Source organism: Miniopterus schreibersii (assembly GCF_964146895.1).
Source record: "Miniopterus schreibersii genome assembly, chromosome: 11".
Lineage (NCBI taxonomy): Eukaryota > Metazoa > Chordata > Mammalia > Chiroptera > Miniopteridae > Miniopterus > Miniopterus schreibersii.
Genome location: NC_138111.1, coordinates 36,043,520 through 36,062,368, shown reverse-complemented (window position 1 = coordinate 36,062,368; position 18,849 = coordinate 36,043,520). Strand labels below are relative to the sequence as shown.

General features: G+C 37.8%; 1 protein-coding gene across 2 annotated transcripts in view; it reads left to right on the top strand.

The window, feature by feature from the left end:
- Positions 1-18,849, top strand: part of PCSK5 (proprotein convertase subtilisin/kexin type 5) — a 383,530-nt gene that overhangs the window by 177,238 nt on the left and 187,443 nt on the right. The gene's annotated exons all lie outside the window — the stretch shown is intronic.

Sequence of the window (18,849 nt, the reverse complement as noted above, 5' to 3'; positions counted from 1 at the left end):
TGGCTCCAACACTCTTGCCTTGTCGGGGTTTTCATTCTAGTCTGGGAATGTTCCTGTGAGTCTCAGAGTGGTCAGGCCTGCCCACTTCTGGGCCCTTTCCCTGCAGGTCCGATTCCATGACAACGGTACCATCACAGACACAGTCTAGGGGACAGAAGAGTTCAAGGTGATGTGACAGGAGCCCCAGAACAAGGACAACCCACTTACCTTAAATCCCGTTTAATGTAGTCAAATTCTGTGTCTGAAGATCCCTTTGAAAGGCCCCCTGAGGTTATTTGTAACGCGTCCCATCTCTTCTTTCTCTAAGCACCAGTAGATTGATTTATCTGAGCTCTTTGAAAACCCAGTGCAAATCCACACTCTTACTCTCCATTTCAAAATCCAAATGCCCAGAACACTGAAGGTTCTTTTGCAAAATTAACACCAAAACTCATTTAATGGCAAAGCATGCCCTGATTTGATTTGAGGCTATTGACAGTATTTATTGTGAAAATGCCTATATTTTGCTGCAGAAATATTCGTGTATTTGATTATGAAGCACTGACTCAGAACTCATTGGAGGTTTGTATAATACATGCTATAGACAGCTATCTGAAAAAAAAGTCTGAATTTTAAATACATTTGGTACAAGGACTTTAGAAAAGGGATTATGGGCCTGCACTCAGAGGCTCTCCTTACAAGAATATCGTAACAACACAGAATTGAAGTAATGATAGGAGTGCTTTTCCAAATATAGCCTTGCGCCCCTGCCCTAGGGAGGAATGAAAATATTCTTCCATCTAGTGTACCCTGATGTAGAACCAGAGCAGGTGACAGGAAAAGAATACAACAATCAGAACATACTCGGGTATTATAGCAGAAAGGTACTTCTTATTCTTAGTACACAGGTGGCCTTGCAACTTTTCCAGCCGCCCCTCTGTAAGGCAGTTGGGCCTTTAATGTAAGACGGATACAGTAAGTTGCTAAATTGTGTAACTCCTTGGACTGAGACCGGTAGACCAGCATAGGCTTTGGATATGGAATATCTTATCTTAGTCCTTTTGGGCTGCTATAACAAAATCACATAAACTGAGTAGCTTATAAACCACAAACATTATTTCTCACAGCCTGAAGGCTGGGAAGTTCAACACTAAGATGCCAGGAGGTGTCTGGTGAGAACCCACTTCCTAGATGGCCTCATGTAACAGAAGGAAGGGGCAAGGGAGCTCTCTGGGTTCTCTCTTGTAAAGGCGCTAAACCCATTCATAGGGCTCCCCCTGTGTGACCTAACTATCTCCCGAAGGCCCCAGCTCCTATCATCATCAACATATGAATTAGGGGGGTGGGGGCGGCACAGATATTTAGACCATAGCAGTTGTCATATCATTTGACTCCCATGAACGTTTCTATTTCTTTCTTTTTGACGAGGTTAAATATTAAATCGTTTCAATATATTATATCTTTTAAAGTGTTAACAGTTTGGTTTGAGCAAGGATCTGGCGCTTACCCTGTTATATTCTCACTTTACAACTTTTCACTGGACTATTCTGACAGCAGATGTCTGGATTAAGTGTCTGTGTTTTTAATTTGGTGACTGTAAACTGGATTTTTGAGGAATATATCATCTTCATTCTGAAACTCTAGATTGTTTTTCTGGAACATCTTCCTGTCCACAAAATATTGAAGGGAAAAAATTGGGAATTCTTCCTGCACTTCCCCGTTCCCCCCAAAAAAGATATAATCTCAAACTTGGTAACTTTGTACAGTAACTGTGGCTGTATGATACTCAGTTTCTTGAGATATTACTACAGCACTAGTGTGTTTAGTAATTATCTTGACCACTCTTTAAGTTCAGATGAAAAATCCTTGCTCTGTTCCTCAAACGGCCCACTCAGTTGGATAAGGTCATTTGGGGGCTGGGAACACACCAAGAGGCTGCATCTGTTTTCTTTCCCTTGCATTTTGAACATTTTTTAAGATTGATTTTTGCCAAAACTGTGATGGGTGGAGGGAAGGTCCCAAGATACAGTTTACCTGGAAAATCCACCGTACTTTAAGATTTTAAATAGTCTAGTTCAATAGCCGGGCCAAAGTACAGGGTAAATCATCCGATAAAATGAGAAACAATAAATCTTTTCTTGTAACTCCATCGTTTTGTGCTACAGGCCAATCTTTGCTTGTAAGTGAAGCTGAACGTCAGGGGAAAGAGGTTGGAGAACTGAGAGTGGTTCAGGCATTGATGTTCCACTAGGATCAGTAAGCAGGGGCCTGAGTGAAAACGATGTAAAACCAGGAGATTGTAGTGAGGCTCTCCAATAACAGTGAACCGAGGTTCCAGTCATTCTGAGCTAAGCCCAACCCTGGGGAGATGCCTCACCCATCGCCCAGCCCCACCCCTGGTGATCTCCGCTTACGCTAATACTTCTCAACACTTAACCTTGGCATTCTGAGCTTCAACCTTTACTCTCAGACGTTGAACAGCCCGATCTACAAGGTACTCCCTTGTAAGGAGAGAGGAGAGAAAGCCACAGCTGGGCAGAACCGTGGCTCAGGACACTGCCAGCCCTTCAGATATGTGCCCCTGCGCAGGCCACGTGAGTCAGTGAGTGAGAGGGAGTGTTCGGGTGAAAAGCTGCACCCAGGGGCTGCCAGTCCTTAGTGTACTGTGTGTCCCAGCTATTCTTGCAAAAGGAGAAATGCATTGTTTCCCCTCATATCAGTAGATTCGAGAATTTGCTCAGGGGAAACTCCCACATCCTTGGCCTTGTCCCCAGGAGCTTGCCTACACCAGCTGATTTACCTGTATCAGAAGACGGGGGATCCTACCTGGAATGCATTGCAACCGTTGGCCTCTCTGCCATTGTGTTTGTCTGTCCTTCTTTCTTTCTTCCTTTCTTTCTTTCTTTCTTTCTTTCTTTCTTTCTTTCTTTCTTTCTTTCTTTCTTTCTTTCTTTCTTTCTTTCTTTCTTTCTTTCTCTCTCTCTCTCTCTCTCTCTCTCTCTCTCTCTCTCTCTCTCTCCCTTTCTTTCTTTCTTTCTTTCTTTCTTTCTTTCTTTCTTTCTTTCTTTCTTTCTTTCTTTCTTTCTTTCTTTCTTTCTTTCTTCTTTCTCTTTATATAGTTTATTGATTTTTAGAGAGGGAGGAGGGAGAGAAACATCAGTGTAAGAGTGCAACATGGATGGGCTGCCTCCTGCACACCCCCTACTGGGGACTGAGCCTGCAACCCAGGCATGTGCCCTGACCAGGAATCGGACCGGCAACCTCCTGATGCATGGGACAACGCCCAACCAACTGAGCCACACCGGCCAGGGCCTCCCTGCCATTCTAATTCTTCTTGCTCCCCTAAGGTCAGAACTTTTCCAAAAAACCTTCTTAGGAAACTAAGAGAAAAGAAAACAAATACAAAACATAGAAACAGATAAGCTTAAAGTATCCAGATCTCTTATCTGGGCTCAACAGAAGTTTGGTCATGAATTACCTCTGCTGTGACAGCTGCTAGGACTCCCAGGCCGTCCTTTCCTATGGGGTATGTAAGGACATGTGTTGCAACAAATTCCACTGTGACCCTCCCCCCCCCCCCCGGGTACTTGGGTAAAAGTGTGCTACTCCCAAGGATTCTTAGTTCCTCTAAAAATCTGCCTCCTTTCCCTTTTTTCCTGGATTGGAGCCGTTTTAAGTTCTACAACCACCTCTGACAGTCTAATCATGAACTTTGCCTCAGTTAGTCAATTAAGCAATTTCTTCCTGCTCCCAAAGATGTTTCCTGGGTGCAGAAAGTCTTAAATCCTTTACCCTTCTAAAAACCATGAGCAATTTCAGAATAAGAGAAAATATTGTCATCTCGGAGGAGAAGAAAAGTGTTTGTCTGTTGGGGTACCCTCATCACATATGTATTGGTTGAGAGGCTTATAATATTTCAATTATTTAGATTTTGTGGACTTTAGGTAATTTCTGGTTTCCCAGCCGAATGAATAGGGAATATATAATCAGTGATTATGAGGGAACCAATTACCATTTGGTAATGATGTCTTTTTTTATAGCATAACTCAAAAAATTCAAATAAAGTGAGTGTCTGGGTACAGTTTTCTTAAATGAAACATGACTAATAGTTTTAGATGAGCAACCTAGAAGAATGTCAAGTCACATTTGCAAGGCTAGTATATATCACCAGTACTCTAGGCGTGTGGAAAGAAAAAAAAGTTGCTAGCAAATGATGTTTCATATAAAATGGTTTGTAAAATAAAGTTGAAATAACTTACATGCATAAGTGTTGAGAATCATAAACTATGTTTTACCGAAAGTTTTCCTCATCTGAGTCTGCGGCCGTTAGCAAAGAAGGGCAATTTTAGTAGAGTATTTTATATGTTAAATTATCAGCATTAGCTCAGGAAATTAAAATTTTAAGTTCACCAAAGAAACCTTTTGGCCTGGAATTGCAAATAGTCTGTCATTGGAAAATTGAACAATATAGGTTCAGCAATCATGAAATATTGCATTGTGAATGGTAAATAAAAGGGAGTGAGTTGGGTAGAAACTTCTGAAATTATTTAGGACTTAGAAAGTATTGATATAAAGAATCTTCCACAAATCCTTGTTTTTAAGTGACCCAAAAGCCTTTGCCTCAAATTTCATATCTCAGGGGATATAGGAATAGGATACCTTCCTTTGAGAAGGTCTAATATACCTTGATCTAAATTTAGCAAATAAACAGATTGGGGTGGCAGTTGTTATTCTGTACTAGAAACACACCTGGAACCTATTAAACAGTACCTGTCCCTGTTATGTTATGTTATGCAGTATATACATACGTGCACATGCAGTTCTAGGTAGACTTATTTACTTTCTTATTAGTCTCTATTTTCTCCTATTTCAGTAGTCCTGTTACCACTGATTTATAGCATGTACTATATAGGTATATGTAGAACATAGATTATACTTCTGGTAATTTAGACAATTTCTGTTATTGAGCTACAGATGTGTTGTATGGATTATCTTCCAAACGAGGCTTAAACTCCTAGAGACTAAGGATTATACCTCACAGTCTTTATTTATGTGTACATAAAGATATCTATTGCACATTTTTTTAAAATTAAGCATCATGCTAGGAGCTAAGTGAATTAGTCAAGGCATAATTCATATATTTGCAAAATATATCACTTGCCTTCAAAGGGTCTTAGGATCACCTTAGGGAGGCAGGTTTACACTAACAAGGATATATTAGTGTACATTTCACATATACACAAATCATTTAAGAAAGTCAATGAGATAGTTTGGGGGAAAAGGTAGTGGAGAGTGCAGGACTTGGGTGAAAATAGAAATAACCCCAGTAACCCAACTTGGAACATTGGTGCCACAGCACTTTTATATATCTCATGACACCTAAGCACAATGTTTTGAACAAGGTAAATTCTAAACAAACGTTAAATCAGTCCATCTAGTCCAACCTTCCTATTTTTGTACAGGGGAAATGAAATTCATAGAATTGCTCAATTTTATATGTATTGATTATTTTTACCTTTCGGTTCCTCTAAATGATTAGTGACCTCCCTGCACTGCCTCAGCTCACCTCCTACCCTGTTTACTTACCATTCTCTAGAACTCGGCTTAACCTGGGTAAAATAAAGACATGATGTTGTTTCCTCCCTTAGCTCCCAAGAGAAGTTCTTCTACCTTTGATCTTTAGTGAAAGGGATACTTCCAGACATGGAAAGGTCAAAGTGTGAAGAATTAAGACATGTTGAGCCACAGGATGATTCACACCGCTTACTGTTGATTTTAAAAAACTGTCCCCAAATAGTCTTTTCTTGGGAAATTAAACTTACCATCTGCATTTCTTAAAAACCTAAGAAAAGCCTACCTATATGTACTTTATGTGGTTCCCATTGATCGACCCCTTTATGTCTTTGCTTCTCGTTTCATTGTAATGTCTCTCTTATCTATGTCCATGTCCAATGTGGGGAAATATGGGGAAATGCCAGAGATACTGGGAATACAATTACTGTGAGAAGTTAATTCCTAGGACAGTTGAGAGCAAGTCTGGACTTTTTAAAAAGCTGAGTCCAAGTCACTAATTGAAGGCTTCAAAGTCCTGGAACTAACCATCTTGGAGGGTGGCCACCTAGGAAGGACTTGGTAGACCTAAACATTTCTAAATATTGGAATTAGCATCTTAGTCTTGATATCTTGTAAACTGTTCTTATCTCCTTTGTTTTGTTTTAATTAAAAACACATTTCAGTATCAAATGTTCCATTAAAATCTCTCCCAAGGGCCACATTCAGCTGTATGAAAAGTTGCAGTGGGCAGGGAGCACAAATACATTTGATTTTGAGGTAAAATAGCAGCATGTCAACGTACCAGCTCTTTTTTTCTTTTTTTAGGAGAGTTTTCTTTATTTCATCAATATTTTTTTTTTTAAGTACATGTACAAATAGTGAGAATACAGGCATGGAAGCCTGGATTTTGTATAATTACAAGGGTAAGGAAGTTATCCCAAGTAATACTTGTTTCCCACACTTACTTCCTTTCATGTACTGTTCGTTTCTTGTCTATTATAACGTCGTAGGTTGGGTTTAGACTTGAGCTGAGATTTCTGGCATGAGTGGTTGGGATGTATAGCTTGAGGAGAATTAAAATGTAATCAGTGAGGAGAGCTGAAAAGAAGGTTTGTGAGGTAAGAACAGCACACATTTCCACTGGAGGCCGAGCGGACAGAGAAGGGATGTACTGTCCTGGAATATTCCCTATAGTGAAATAATTGTAACCAGACCCACAGAGCAGTTACCACGGGCCTTATGCCAGGACTGTGCATGAAAATAGCTTTGTTATGTCTACGTACACACAGACAATACACTGTGTCCTCTAACACTTTTCAAGTTCAAATTATTTGGAAGCCAACTTTCACTGGACTCAACTTTGTACCTTAACTAATGGTTTAAAACAATGCAACTTCCAAAGGTGTCCTGTATCACTGGAAAAGCCCTGGTCCACAGGCTCATTCACCTTGTATTATCTTGACATTTAGCCAGTGTTTTTCATCTCCTTCCTGAGATGATGAGACTGAGGAACTTGATGGATAGTTGCACTGCCCAGGGACTCAACTGAGGACAGAGAAGTTATTAGGTCATTGTTATCAGCCTCTTTTTGCTTAGCTGTATTTTTAAAAATAGATTCTTCTCTGAGAGCATTTTGCTCTTATTACTGTAATAATTAAGATTGTTTCTTAAGAAGAGTACTCAGTTTTGTTGCAGTCCCCAGACTTTTTCCTTGTATGGCTGGTCAGATGTCATTTTCAAGCGTTCTGTGGTATATGTTAGAAATGTCTCATGTTATAAATATCTCATTTGTGATTTAACATAAGCAGTAATGCTTAAAAGTTGGAGGTGGAAAAGACATTTGCAGTGTCCTCCGGGATGTAATTAATTTCATAGCAATTATATCATTATCTATGATACGCTGCCCTCTCTACCATCTTGACAAGAATCCTATCTCAAAGGACACGATACATGAGAATTCAATAAACTGTTATGCCACTCTGAGAAAAATACAAGGTACGAAGCTTCTCCCGGTTTAAGTCCAAAAAGAAAAAAAATAAAGTAGGTGCATAAGAAGGGATTTTGGAAGGAAACTTCGAATCTCATCTTGTTTTTCTCATCTCTGGAAGACGTATGAAGAGAATGTGGGTGGTGCTTATAGACATTAGATGGAATCATTCATTCATTCAACAGACGTACCAATGGTTAGTACACATTGTGAATTGATTGGTGGGCTGGACTGACAGATGTAGAACTTTCATCCTGTTTAGCCGGACATTCTGTAAAAAAGCAAATGATAAGAACTGGGAAAAACATACATAAAGTAGAGTAATGGAGCTATTTGACATACAGTGGTCAAGGAAAGACCTCTCGGAGAAAGTGACATTTTAGCTGAGATCTGAAATGTGAGAAGGAGCCTGCCTTGTAAGGAACTGGACTGGGTTCCAGGGAGAGGGAGGAGCGAGTTGGGAAGACCATGTGGTTGGAACAAGATTACTGGATTTGAGAAATGGAAAGATAGATATGACTAGTGTGGGCTGAGGGGTTGGAAAAGTCCAGATCACAGAGGGCATCATAGTAAGTAAGCAGGATAGAGATCGATGGAGTCTTTTAAGGAGGGAGACGTGACTTGATTAAATATTTTGAAGATTATTCCAGCTTCTCCTTGGAGAAGTACTGGCATGGGAATGTGGAGGTAAACCTTTTGGGAAGATAGTTTGGAAGAGGTTAGAGTAGCCTGGTCGAGGTGATGGTAATGGGGATAGAGACGTGGAGGTCTGATGTGCGTTTTTCAGGTCCCGCCAACGGGGAGTGAATAGATGGTGTGCCACAGGGGAGAGGAAAACCTCATGGCTGAGCTCTAGCTTCTTACCTGAATTCCTGGGTAGACTGTGCACCATTTTTTGAAATAGGTACCCTTTGTTCTTCCCATGGGATTCTGAGAATTAAAAGAAACATAAATACTCAATGGGACAAGATCCCTTGGCCTACAGTCTTGCAGCAAGACCTGTAGGAAATTTCTTCTACGATGACTAGCTGTGCTTTGGTTTTGGTTGTGCTTCCCCAGTGATTTGTTTAACTAACCCTTAGAAAATGCTTTTCCCTAAGATCATGATTGCTGTAAGTGACTGAGACAGTTTATATATATTTTTAAAATAACAGAAAGAAAATAAAGAATATGGATTTATTTACATTATAAATTGCTCATTTACTGCCATGTCCTTTAAATAGGGTGTTAATAGCAAATTAACCTCTATGCAGTTACCCCATAAGATTACTTAGAAAATGTACTAGTTCGTTTACAAGAAGCATGTAAAATTTAGTCTCTTGAGGGTTTGTGGATTTTATTTATTGCCAGGAAAGTTTTGTTCTTGATAGTGTCTATGGTAACACCCCAAATACTATCAAATATAATTTTCCTTGCTTGGAATAAGAGAAGTTGACTTTTTTCAGGGTCCATTATAGTTTCACACCACAGTCTGTTACTTAATCACTTTAATCAAAGCATATTTCAGTTTATTCCTGCAAAATGATTTATATGACTTCCTCAAATATCACTACTTTTGTATTTGAAGATTCTCAGGTATATTCCTAAGCTCTGTATTGAAACCCAGTTCAAAATTCAAACCTATTTTTATACCAAGTGATCTTAGGCTGAGTTTTGAGTCAGTCTTGCCTATGCCCACATTGTCTTGACCTGTAATTTTTTACTTCTAGGACATTTTTGTGTCATTTGTTCAAAAGAACGTAATTATTCCTAGTTACATTAGAATCTAGTTTTTGTTTTTAGCTGATCCCAGCATTCTTTCATTTCTCTCATTTTAACAGTTTTAATCACAATACATTTTTCAATGAGTATGAGAGAAAAGTGAATAAGAGAAATATAAATGACAGATTGAAAAGCATGTCACTTCACTAGCATAAGATTTATTCAGCCTGACATCAATAAGTCGACTATGGCATTTGGTGTCAAACACTCCAAGCAACAAATTCACAGTGAAATAAACTGATACCTGGAGTAGAACCGGCATCACACAAAAAAAGACATTCTGTGTTTAATGATTGGGTTCTTTCTTACCATCGTGGCTTAAGTTTTCCTTTCTCTATTTGTGATAATTATGTATCTTATTAAGTAAGGTGAAGTACACCTTCATATTCTTTGCATATGTGTGACTAAGATGAAGTAATTGTTTATATTCTTGGCATATCCCAGAAAAACAATATGCCCATGAAGCCTGGTAGTAGTATTCTAACCAGGAAAGATCATAGCACGTGGATGTGACAGCAAGTGTACGAGACAAAAGAATCTTCTTGCTTACTGCCATCATTGCTTTGCTTTGAAATAGACTTCTTCACATCTCTGAAGTTGTTCATACATCTTAGAGCCACAGTTACAATCTTTAGGGTCATGGTTTCGATGTCATTCCGTCTGTCTCTGGCACTGTGCTTAGGTTAGAATGCATCTATGAGCAAAATGTGCTTGTTCCACGCCAGAGCTGCCGGGAGGGGTGGCGCAGGCTGAGCGCGTGTGTGTGTGTGTGTGTGTGTGTGTGTGTGTGTGTGTGTGTCTGTGCGTGTCTGTGCGTGCTTTGAACCGAGCCCCGACACAGCACACCTTCCAGTTAAGGGAGGAGTAGGTCAACCATAGCTACACCTGAAGGTGGGTGCTATGGAAGAAAAACACAAAACAAAAGGTGGCAATTGCGATAGAAATTGAGGGTGAAGGAAGGGAGGAAAGGGTGAAAATGGCAAATAAGAAAAGCGTAGGCTATCATTAATGAAATAATAGCATTTTTGCTGAGACTGGAGGTATATAAAAGTGGTCCCACTTATACTCGGTTTTTGTGAGTTTTTATTGAGTTATTATTTGATCACAACATAACCAAGTTTCACCTTTTTTCACCCAGTAAGTTCTTGCAATCATGGCCAAGCCCTAGGTAATAGAAGGCCAAATGAAAAGGAGGAAAGCCTGAATGATCCATAATTTTTTGTTATTCCTACAACAAATTTAGAAGCGTGCCCCTATATGATTGAAAATTGGTTGGGTAGCACTTCAAAATGAAAATTGTTCATCCTGTCAGAAAGAATACAGTAAAAGTTTTATCTTTCTATCTTTAGTGGGTACTCTGCTTTATCTGAAAAACTCAGTATACAACCAAGAAATGTTGGGAGGAGGAAAGAGAATTGAGTGAAATTTAAGATAGGCTCTCAGAAGAGTCTGCCTGTTACTTTGCTATTGGAAACTTTTACAAGTGACGTGAAAGGATATTGTAGAGAGCTTCCTGGGGGGAGAGAGCATGATATGGGAGTGATCATATTAGTCATGCTGAATTCTTATGCGTTGCTCTGAATTTAGGTGCCATTGGAGTTGACATCTAATAGCTTCATTTTCCATAGCAGATGTATTCAATTTTATCATTTTCATTGTGCTAAAACTCTGAATTACATTTGATACCTTACCTGGAATATAAAATAATTGTTTTCAGTTTGTCTGAGAAATCATAACATTGGAAGGTTGCCCAGAGACCCTCTGGTCTATAGAGATGCTATTGGGTAAGCATGTTCAAGGATCACCAGGGAAAGAATAGTAATGGTAATGTAATGTAGGTTATTTTAAAAATGAAAGGGTATTTTGTAGGGTTTTTTAAATTTTAAAGCAACTTATTTGAAAATCGTGTACTATTTTGGTATAAAATTTCCTGAATTGTATGAAACACCGTTGTCCTTATTTGCCCAAATTAAACATTAGCAATCTTCCATTGATTTCCAAATTAAAAAACAATGTGCCAGCCTGGCTGGCGTGGCTCAGTGGTTGAGCATCAGCCTAGGATCCAGGAGGTCACACTTCAATTCCCTGTCAGAACACATGCCCGGGTTGTGGCCTCTGTCCCCAGTCAGGGGCGTGCAGGAGGCAGCCGATCAGTGACGACTCTCTCATCATAGATGTTTCAACTCTCTCTCCCTCTCCCTTCCCCTCTCTGAAATCAATAAAGATATTTTAAAAAAAGAAAAAAAAAAAGAATGTGCTAGTCTTTTAAATTCAGAAGTTTAAGATCCTTTTTCATCCTACTGGTGCTTGCAAACATCCCACTAATTCCATTTGCCACTAACTTCTTGGAAGCAAATGAATATTTAACACTGGCATATCCTGGGAAGAGCCAGTCTCATAACCAACAATATTGTTAGCAACAGAACCATTTTTAAAATTAGACCCTTATCAGTAAAATAATACATACTCTTTATAGAAAGGAATATCAATCATGCAGAAATACATAAACAAAAATCAAAAGCCTCCCTACACAGTCAACTTTCAGCGGCTGTTTTATGCTTGCATAGTGCAGTAACCCCTAATACAATGATGCCTGTTCCAAATATTTTTAACATATGCAGTGTATTTATTATGAAAACATTTTCTGCTTTATTACCTTCAATCTGCATGTTGTTTTTCTTTCGGATCCTTTTGTTTATTTTGTCATCCCTTCCCTATAAGTTTTTATCACCTGTTTTAATCAAAAAATGCTTTATCCAACCTGCAACAAGCAAGATTAGATTAAAGAAGGGTTCAGGTCTCTGTGGGTATGGTGTCTCTTCAGTTGTTGGAAATTGGGTGTTGAGAAATACCTGAATTGTAAGAACTAATATTCACATTGAACTTCAGAGATATGTTTCAGAGTTATTCAAAAGAGCATGAACCCTCTACAGACCACTTACTAATCATTTATGTTGTTAATATTTTTTATCAGTTTATAAATACTCACTAAATTACCCCTTGGCCAAATTATTACAAATATGTTATCAATTTGTCATTTACTTTCAAGCTTTCCATTTTGACTTAGAGAACTTTTTTTTTTTTTAGTTTTAATTAGTCAAATAGATTTGTCCTTTATAAATTCTTCAATTAGTCATACTTCATCTTTTGGTACCTCCTGGAGAATTTTATGAATGCTGATGAAAACTATGTAAGCTTTCCCCCTAAATTGAGCCCAAATTTTGCTGTACCATAGAGTAATCTGTGAACCCCATGGGGTTAAGAATTATATCTCAAAATCTATTAATTACCAACTAGCATTTTCATCTAGTGTTTTCTCCTTTCAGTTTTCAATGTTAATGTCTAACCATCTAGAATTTATTTTGGTGTTCAGTGTGAGGATCTAAATTGAATTTTTATAGGGGTCCCACTTGCCCAGTATGTTTTGTTAAGTAACTTAGTTCCTCCCAAAGCACTTTGTTTTGCATTCTTTAAGTTGTTGCGTATATGAAGCTCTGTTTTCTAGTTTTCTCTTACTATTCTGTCAATTCTTGTGACATTACAGTATCACTCCACTTCCTAAACATTTTTTGAAACATTCCTGCCTGTTCATTTTTCCAGATAAAATTTAGAAACATTTTGCCATGTTCCAAAAACAACCCCAGGGACAATTTATGACAATTGTATGAATCTTGGCTTCTTTATAACAGTTGGTTTTCCTTCAAGAAAATCTGACTCTGGCCTAATAAGGTTTGAGGCATGTCTTCAGTTCTATACTTTTTAGTTTAGATTTAGTTTTTTGAAGTAGTAAATATCTGTTTGCTTTGCTATTAACATTATGCCCTTAACTGGTTATTGCCTATTTACACCTGAGCTATTGTTTTTGTGGTTTTCCTTATCTCTAGCCTCTTTAACTTACATTATGCAGTAACTCATTGCCTTGTTTGTTTTTTGGAATATATGCATGGCACCTGACAGCAGTAACTTTATCTCTGTTCATCTGAGTGTTTTTTCATGTTTGTTCTCATTGGAAGGTGGTACAAATTGGTCATTATAAGTTCAGGTGTTTTAGTTAGGTGGACTTCAATTTCAGTCCTGCCTCTATATCATTACTACCTGGGTAGCCTCGAACAAATGAAGATTATGTTTCTTAATCTTGTTGAGCTTCAGTTCCTTCATCTGAAATTTGGAGTAACAATCTAGAATGCCCAGACTGTTGCAATGATTAAATGACTTTAAACATATGGAATGAATTAAAAATAAAATATTGTTTTTATTATATTAGCCAACCATTCAAAACTGTTTAATATCAAGAATGAAATTAAGCTTTCATGTCTAGGTCCTGATTTTCTCAGCATTTTTTTTTTTTTTTTAGCCTTTTGTTTCACTTTTTATTGCTGTTTGCTTTTCTATATTGAACCTATGAAGCGTTTTTATTTTTTTAAAGGGTTATCAGGAGTGTGTTTTGGGTATTTTCTCAGTATCTGTTGAGATTAATAACTAGCTTCTCATAATATAATTGTTAGTATCATTTATTAGAATAATAGATTTCTTATTCTCTGCTTGTATTCATGAATCAAATTTATTTCTTTAATATGCTTTTGGTTTAGTTTTAGAAAGTTTTATTTATGCCTTTGTGTTTATTTTTCTGAGGAAGATTTTTAGGTTTCTTTACTGAATAATGTGTTTGTGTGTGCATGTGCATGTGTGTGTCCATTCTATATTATTGTTACGGCATCTAGCTAACGTTAATTGTGTATTTGTGGCAGATAAACAGCATCTTTTAAATTTTCTTTATAGATAATTTCATTTATTCCTCATGTATAAGGTAGCACAGATAGTAAATGAAGAGCCAGGCTTCCTAACCCAGATTGGGTTGACCTTGAAATTGGCCTCTATCTCTGCCAGTTTTGGGTATCAGGTGATGTTAAATTCATAAAATGTGAAATTTTGCAACTTTTCTTTTCTCTGGAGACACTTGGGATCATTTTCCTTGTAAGTCTGAAGAAAACCATCTGGCCCTCAATCCTTTTTAAGAGTTAAAAATTTGATAAATTTTTCAGTTTTAATTTTTTCATTTATATTCTCTAGAACCATGTTCATTTTAGAAGACTTTCAAATTTATTGGCCAATTATATATAGTTATATATTTTTCTAGAATATAATTATACTTAATACAATTGTCATATATAGTTGTGTACAGATTAGATATAAATTTCCTAATACTATAAAAATCCCTTGCATTGGTTTTTATGACTTACTTAATATTTAGAATTTATTTCATTGGTTTCTTCTTCTCATTTTCTTCATTAGGTGTTTTTATTTTTTTCAAAAGGCCAGTTCTTGGATTGTTGATTAGTAATGCTGTTTTTTCATTTGTCCTTTTTTAAAATGTCATTAATATCTTTCCTGTTTTCTTAGGATAACTCTGTTCTTTTACGAATCTTGTTGGTTGAATCATGGTTCGTTTATTTTTCCTTTTGTACATTCATATAATTTTTTTAAAGATGCACATTTACCTCCTGAACGCACCTTTGGCTGTGATTATTTTCTAATCACAGCCAAATATCATATTAGATAGAATGTCATTCTATCTAATAATCTCGATAGAATGACAGCTGAGAGTAGTGCCGTTAAGTGTTGAACAAACTTTATTGAGATTTATCCTTGACTTTTATTTTCCCACCGTCTTGTGGTGAAATTATAAGGTTAGATAGTCAACCACACTGGTGGTTTGTGAGGAATTGTTTTTCCTTAGGGCACTTGATGAGATTTCCCTTTGTACCAGTATATCTTCAACTTTTCTTTCAAAACTTTCCAGTTGTTCCATGAATTCTTTTTTTAAAAAATTACTCTTTGTAGGGTACATCATATTATTAAATTATATCTATTATGTAAACAAATCCTCTGTATTCTTTCCCCTGAAATAAATGGATTAAACTATCTGAACACTAGTGTGGTTCCATCAGTTACTTCTTTTTTCTTAAAGTCTTTCATCTATTCATTTCTATGCACAAATTTCATGCAATTAGATATTTATTATAGACAGTACCTTACCTTTCAGCTAAATTGAACTTCTTTGTCCTTTACAGTGTTTTTTGTCTCAAATGTTATAATGTTTTAACTGATTTTGCTATTCATACATTTTGTGGTGTTGTGTGGGAAAGTCTATGTACACTTTAATTTTTAGTTCATGTATTTCATGTTTTTAGGTAAAAAGTTTACATTTAAATAATTTTGATAATTTTTAAACATTCATTTTTAAAACAAAGCTGATATTGAAAAATAAGTATATCTTATATTAAGGGACTTAGCCCTTTGACTCCTCACTATATAAGCTTGGCTTACATTTACTTACTGTTCCTATTTATACTCATTTCTCGATCTTTAATGCTATAATCAGGATTTATGCAGCAGACTATTTTAATTAATTTATCTCTTACCATTCTTTTTCTTTTCTGAAGAATTGTGTTAAAGCAATTATTAAATCTTAACTCTATGCTTAATCTGTATTAGTCATCACTAGGTTGTTCATAACAACTACACATTCTAGGGTTTTTAATTTTGACTTATTTATTCATCTGCTGAAAGAGATCTTTAAATTATTTGTGCGTTTTACTTTGGTTTTCAGAGTGCGTGTCTGCAGAGAGCTGGGTTAGTATACTTTCCCAGTGCTGCAGATGTGTGTCTTCTGCACTTACTCATGAAGCACAAGGAGCTTAGTATAAAATTCTTGGTTTCGTTTCCTTCCAATAGCTTAACTGTTCTTTCATTGTCTGCTGAAATTAGTTTTGCAGAGAAAGTCTTAAGACAGAAATCCTGTTTTGTTTTGTTTTCATCCTGAAAAGTAGTTTTTAGAATGTTTTTACTATTTGTAATGAAATATATGTATTTAAGGATAAGTCTAGGGGATGCAACTCTTAATATTTCCTGAAACAAATTGAGTCCTTTCAGCCCACCTTAGCCATTTTTAATCAAATGTGATTTCTATTACGAGCAAAATCTACCATGAGACTTCAGAGCTTGGGCCCTGGAGTCTGAGAGACCTAGATTCAAAGCCAGTTCCAGATCTTACTGTTATGACTTTGGGAGAGATATTTAACCTTTCTAAGCTTTACTTTCTACATCTGTAAAAAGCAAATAACAATGTTGTCTACCTCATGGGATTCTTTTGTGTGCATTAAGGGAAGCAATGCACTACCTACTATCCTAAGTGGGTTTCTGTTTTCTGTCCTCCAAATATATCATCTTTTCTTTCCTTGCCATCTCTTAATTATTTTCCAGTGGGTTTGGCTCAGTGGTTAGACTGTTGGCCTGTGTACTGAAGGGTCCCAGGTTCAATTCCGGCCAAGGGCACATACCTCGGTTGCAGGCTCAATCCCCGTTGCAGAGAATGTAGGAGGCAACCAGTCGGTGTGTCTCTCACATCGATGTTTCTCTCTCCTTCTCTCTCTCTCTTTCTCTCTCTCTCCTTTCCACTCTCTCTGAAAAGCAATGGAAAAAATATCCTCAGGTAAGGATTAAAATGTGTGTGTGTGTGTGTGTGTGTGTGTGTGTGAAGTTCTCACATCTTCCACATCATTAATTCAATTTTCCACAATATCGATTCCACAATATCCACACCCGTATCGGTTTACTTTCTCCAATGCAAATGTTGCTTTTCCCAGCTCCACCCTCCAGTCCTGGTAGCCTTTCCTTCTCTCAGCTTCTCTCAGCTTCTGTTTTGCCATCTCGCCTTATTTCTTTCTGCATTCTCTCTTCCGTTGGCTCCACATTATTGTTTTTCTTCTCCTCTGTCCTCTCTTTTTCTTTCTTTTCTCTTTTTTCTCCTGTCCCTTGTACTCTCCGTTTGTGTTTTCCCTTTTTGTTCTTCCTTTGTTTCCATTCTTTGCTTTTCTGTCCTTTCAGTTGTTCGTTCGCAGCGAGAGGCCTACCCTGGGTGACACTTGCTGCTCTGCGCAGCTCCCACGCACAGGCTGCTCGCCTCTGCCGCTGAAGGGGGTGGGTGACGGGCAGACCCCCGTCAGCTCTGAGGTCCTGGTAGCCCTCCCTCCGCAGTGAGTCTCCTGGGTGAGGATGGCATCTTTTCGTGCCCTCCTATCCAAACTGGAGGCTTGCCGCGCAGTTCCTGCGAGCACTGCTCACCTGACCCTTCCCCTTGTGGCCCACGAGCACCAGGCAGCGGCGGTGGTCAGAGCTGGGGCTCTGCAGCCAACCTGCCTGGGGCAGCCTCAGCTCGTGGTGGTCCTGTGACCCTGAGTGGGATCGTTACACTTCCTGTGCTCTGATGGTCCGTATTTTGGTAATAAGGGAATAATAGTACCTCTCTCATAAGATTGTCATGAGAAATAGATGGAATCATGGAGAATACTTTTCACAGTATGCCTGGTACACAGTGAGCACTCAATAAATGCTCTCAGACTCCGCACTTTTGGAGATACATCTTGTAGGAATTATATTCAGGAGCAAGAAGGTGTGGCTGGTACAACAGGGAATCCACAAGTCAAGGCGTTGGTTCAGAAGCTCAAGGCCGTCACTGCCAGCATCTGTGACATTCACTTCATCTTGTCTTGGTGGCTGCCGCAGCTCCAGCCATCGTATCTGCCTTCAGGGAACGGGGGAAGGAAACAATGAAGGAGAATTAGGCAGCCCTAAAGCAGGAAAGCAGAGGCTTTCTCCGAAATGCCCAGAGGAGCTCCACTTATGTTTTATATCTCCTGTGCATCCAGTCACTCACTGTCAGGGTGACTGGGAAAACATGATTTTGGTGTCCCAACATACAGAGTAGGAGAGACAATGAAAAAGGAAGTTGAATTTACCCCCTATTTCCTGCTATGGTTTCTGGGAGTTGAGACTCTGAAAACAGGGGCAGGAGAGCTATCAAAGTTAATATGTGGGCTGCCTTGGAAGTATAAAAGAAGTACTTGTACAGGAGAGAATTATGTGCCTTTTTTTTTTTTTAGCTCATGAATATCTTGGGTCTTTAATTCAGGGCACAGGCAGGGAAAGAGAGCTGAGGTGTGTTTTCTTTGGGAGGGTGTTAATTTTTCCCCCTCTTTCCTTTAAGTGACAACCAGCTTTGTTTTCTTAATGTAAACTATGGCACAGTTAAAAATTATTTTTCTCATTCCAGTCACTTCAAAGCCATAGTGTTATTTGAAGTACCTCCAAAATTTTTGTAATAGATTTCTGTTAATCTTTACTCAATCTTTTCCTGTGTGTGTGCGTGTGTATGTGTGTAGCGTGTAATTTTAAAAATATATTTTTGTTACTATTGATATCTAATTAGAAAGACTATTAGGAGTTGACATAATAAACCAGGAATTTCTAAAATAGAATAACATTTACTTAAAATTCTAGAATCGAAAATGCTTAGTGAGTTTTCATTTAAAAGTTTAAAATTAAAGCGGAACATTGAAAATCCTTGTTTAAAAATATGCTTTGATAAAGTGTGTAGAAAAGCATTATTTTAATTCTTTGTATTTAACTAAAAAAAGAAAAATGTTTTAATTTGGAATAACAGTAATAACAGACAAGCAACCAACTATTTCTACTGCCTGTCCAAGGATTCAACTCTGCAAATCCCTGAA